The sequence below is a fragment of the Gavialis gangeticus genome, unplaced genomic scaffold (assembly GCF_001723915.1).
Source record: "Gavialis gangeticus isolate Ggan-Ray unplaced genomic scaffold, GavGan_comp1, whole genome shotgun sequence".
Lineage (NCBI taxonomy): Eukaryota > Metazoa > Chordata > Crocodylia > Gavialidae > Gavialis > Gavialis gangeticus.
Window position 1 is genome coordinate 15,068,246 of NW_017728993.1, and position 4,841 is coordinate 15,073,086.

A 4,841-nucleotide genomic window follows, 5' to 3' on the forward strand; every position below is an offset into this window, starting at 1 on the left:
CAGCTCACCTATCCCCTGCACACCTACCCCAAGGTAGGGCGGCTCCCTCCGCCGCGTCCCGGCCCTGCCCCGGGGCTGGGCCCATCCCTCCCTCCCTGCGTCGCCCAGGCCCTGCTGCTTGCAGCTCCCCCCTGCGCGGCCTGCCCCGCCTCTTTGTTTTGGTGGGGCTGCTCCAACCCCTTGTCTTGTCCTCAGTCCTCACCCCCCACACACACACTCTCTCCAGTGTCTTCCCAAGCCACCCGTGCCCTCTTTTATTGCCTAGACGTGAGGGACCTCGCAGGATCGCCGTGTCCGGCCCCAAAAAGAAGTGCAGGGGCTGCCAGGACCACCGCGCTCCTCGTGCCTGTCTTGTGTGGCCTTTGCAGCTGTGGCCGCTCGGCTGCATTTGTGTCCTGTTGTGTCTCGCCCAGATGTTGACTAGGATGCCCTCCTCCGCAAAAACGCCGCTTCTCGGGGAAGGGGAGGGGAGCTAAAGGCAGGCCACTGTTTTTAAAAATCTGGTTGCGTGCAATACATTGAGGTGCCAATGGGCAGGTGGCCTTGCGTCCTGCATTTTCCCCCCTTTTCTCTCAAGAGGCTGTCTCAGCTTAATCGGGCGGCTCCATGTCTCATAGCTGGGTTTTTGGTTGTCACTGTGTTGATGTAAAGATATAGGCAGGCACGGTTCTTTGGGTGGATGCAATAGGTTTTATTAGGGTGTGGGGTTTTTGGTTGTAACAGTGTTGGTCTAAGGATATAGGCAGGCACATTTCTTTGGGTAGATGAGGTATCTTTTATTAAACCAACTGAGTACAGGCAGCCCTCAGACTTATGCCACAATTGGTTCCTGAAAACTGCGTCTTAAGTCAAAATGTCATAACTCGGAACCGATTTTTGTCATAGGAAACGATGTTATAAATGGGGGGTTCATTCCTGAACCAAGGCTCAATACCCTACTTTCACCAAAAATAACCCAGAATTTTGTACTCTGTCAATTATAGATGAATAATATAGCTATATTAATGTATTTATATTGTAAATAGCAATCCTATTGGTTTGGAAGGACTTCCTTGAGGTGACTTTGCTGGACTTTTTGCAGGGCTCTTGGCTGGAGTCTTCTCAGGAGGTCCTGGCTGCAGGGTTTTCTGGAGTCTCGTCCGCTTTCTTAAAGAACGTGTCCAAGGATGTTTGGACAGATGTTCTCCAGGGATATGGGTGACACAGCAAACTTGTTTGCTGGTGTGGCGTTGCATCAGATCAAGCGTTGTAAAGTCGAAACTGATGTCTTAAAGTTGAAGCAGGGTGTCAATTTATAAATGTTGTAACTCAACGTTGGAAATCGAGGACTGCCTGTAATTGGAGAAAAGTTTTTTGCAAGCTTTCCAGCACAGTCACCTGCAGAAGGGTGATTGCGCCCATAAGCTTGCGAAGAACTTTTTCTCCAGCTACTCGGTTGGTCTATTAAAAGCTGTCACATCTGCCTAAACAGCTTTGTCTGCCACATCTTGTAGGCATTTGAAAAGGTGCAGGAGCGGTATAATGTGTAATTCAGGTGTGGCGCTTGTTGCCACCTGATGTTGTGATGGTTTTTCAATTGGAACTTCCTAAACCTTGAATGCTGGAGGCTGCAAATGAGGGGAACTGGGGGGGAAAAAACTCAGATTGTACCCAATTCACTCTGCCTTTCAGCAGCCGTTCTCTGCCCCAGTGTGGTGGACAAAATGGACCTATGGTCCGACCCAGTAAATGGCAATTCTTAGCTCTTGCATTAATGTCTTTGTTGATGAGAAGAAGAAGCTCTGAATCATGTCATGAATATGGCATTTGAACATTGGAAGAGAAGTCTTAAAATTGGGAAATGAGCATCCCCACAACACTTCACGTGCTGCACTAGTTTTTGACAGCTTGTACTGTATGGAAGCACACGTAGAAAAAGAGCAAAGAGGAATTATCATCCTTTGCCTTGAAGTCCAGTATCAGTTCAGGCCTTGGAGTTGTGAGCAATCATTTGGTTTTGCAAAACTTGTTACTCATTTCAAATCCTTGTCTGTCTTAATTTTGCTTAGTCTCTGCAGCCCTGCAAAGGTTGAGCTTAGAATGGGAGGTGGACAGACACCAAGTGAACATGATGGCAGGAGCAAGGCAGGGTGCTTGGCAGTGTGGACTTTTTTATAAAAAAAGATAGGCATTTACATAATTTGGTTTTGTGAGTCAGTAACTTGTAAATACTTCAACAGAGAGTGGGAGCTGCAGGTACTTGTGTGGGCTAAAGGTAAGTTTAGATACAAAATTACTCCCTGTGCTGAGGTATGATAGGAATGGGGAAAAAAGGCCAGAGTTTAATCTTAAAATAATTCAATTCCCAAACGGTTTTTGCAAACCCACCCCAAATACTCTCTGTAGATCAAACATCCTCTTCCTTTGCTGGAGCATAGATTCCTCCTTGCGTGAGGGCTGTCAAGTTTGTTGGGTTCTTTTTTTTTTTTTTTTTTTAAGAAGGCTGGTCTTTCTAGCCTTTGCTTTTATATTAATAACCCTTCAGGATCACCTGGTTTAAAAACAAAACAAAACAAAACAGTAGATGATGCACAGTTTTGGTTCCTTTTCAGGTTGCCATCAAGTCCTTGTTACTCAGTCCATGGTCAGGACTTGTTCAAACTGCTACCAGGCTACCAATTTTGAAATAAGGCTGGTAGGAAAGGATATTTTTTTTAAATATTCATGGTTTGGGTTAACTCATTAAAAAGGAAGATTTTTTTTTTTTTAATTTAAAGTTGTCAGGAAGATCCCTGTTTGCGTGTTGTATGTGCCAAAGCCACTGCAGCATGACTCTCAACCTGCCACAGCAGATTTTTGTCAGAAAGGCTGTCAAGGTCATTAGAGTTTTGAAAAACAAACCTACTTTTAGACCTCTGTTCTCTTATGTTGTTGCATCTGAATTATACAGTACCAAGCTGCAGTTTATTTGCAGTGATTGTGTGGTTGGGTTGTATTTGCTCTGTTAGATTAATTCGAAGTCCTTTTTTCTCCCCCTGTGAAGCAGATGGTAACAGTCATAAGGACAAATACAGTTCCACTAGACTCAGTTCTTGAGTTCCTTTTAACAGATTCACATGATATCAAATGCAAGAGAGTGCTTTTTTTCTTTCTTTTTTAAGCTCTGCAGTCTGGGCTGTTCTGTAGGCTTTGTTATTGCTTTCTTAGTTTCTAAACAACAGAGCTTTTAAAATCCCAAGGAGAAAAGCACATTTGAAAAGTACAGAAGTCTAACTTAGATGCAGTCTTGTGTGTATAGAACAATTCCAATTAGGGGAGAGGTTTTGGGGGTGTTTTTTTTTTTTAACATTAGTGTTATGTTGATAGACTTCCAAATATGGCTAGACCAATGTAGATTCCTCATAATAATATAGGTTTTCCCTTCCCTGCCGGGGAAGAAATGATATTAATGTCAACAACACTGTAGGGTGGTATTAAAATAGTGCAGCTTTCATGTTTATGTAAACCCCCAAATGAACTTATGCTTAAAGGCCTCATTCCTCTGTCACATGGTACTGCTAGTATTAAAACCATTTTCCGAAGAAAGTAATAATTTGTAGCACTCTTTTAAATAAGGAAGCATTGTCACGTTTTATTATAGTAGCCCACAGAGGGTCCAGTCCTGATTGGGATACTGTAGAAAGAGTGAGAGATGGCCTTGTGGCTTGTGGAGCTTACAATCTAACTCTGTCTCTATCTTTCTTATTCTTCATATCTTATAATTGTGTATAAATCTCTCTTAGATTCTTATAACTTCCAAGACTAAAGTATGAGCACCTCCCATCCTGTACTGGGTGGTGTCTTCCCAGTGCCCTGTGAGATAGGAAAGTGCTCTTATCCCCATCTGACATACAGCGGTACAGAAATGCAAAGCGACTTGCATAGATCACATAGTGTGCAGTGGAGCAGAGAGATGAATTTAAGTCTTGGACTAGTGTCCTCACTGCTGAAACATCTTTTCCCTTGGTACCGTGTATAGAAGAAGTATTGGACATACTTACACACTTGTTATATCTTGGTTCTTTAACCTCTATAAGGATGCTGTTCCCCACAATGCAATGATTATTAAATGTTTTCTGGCTCATTTGGCAAATAAGTGACCAGCTGTGAATCAGGAATAGTGCACTACAAAATGTGCTGTTTGCTTATTTTGACAATTTTACCTTTGTTTCTATTGTATCCTAAACAAGTGGCCTGCTAAATTGTGTCAAAGTCATGCCGTCTTCATGCTGTCTTCATTCTGACTCCAAGCTGTAACACTCTGCTACTAAATCTTTATGGAGAGAGGAGGAATGTCAGTCTCTTGTGTGGTTATGTGAAAGCTGATAGGGTCTGCCAGTCTTTAGCACCTGCTCTTTATTTTTAAAACTGTCATCCTTGTTACCAATGCATCTTAGCACATCTGGCTTTGGTGCTGTGAGGTGGCACGTGCAAAACAGGTCTCTTCAAGGCTTGCTCTGCTTTGGAATAAAGAAATCCATGTGCTTGCAATAGAGTAATCAACATCGAAGTTAGACAGTCCTGTTAAAGAACTGTAAGACTCTACAGAGCTTGGTGTTTGTCGAGCTTCTGGTGTTCTTGGCAGAAGGTTTTACAAGGTGGCTTTTTTTTTTTAGTATTCAGAAAAATAGTAATGTTTGCCTCTTAGTACTCTCTCCTTGGGTGGAGTATTAATAGTGATTTTCTTTGTCTGGCAACCCTTGCCTTGTAATTTCCCAGGAAGAGGAACTGTATGCTTGTCAGCGAGGCTGCAGACTGTTTTCCATTTGTCAGTTCGTGGATGATGGAATTGATTTGAATCGGACCAAATTGGAATGCGACTC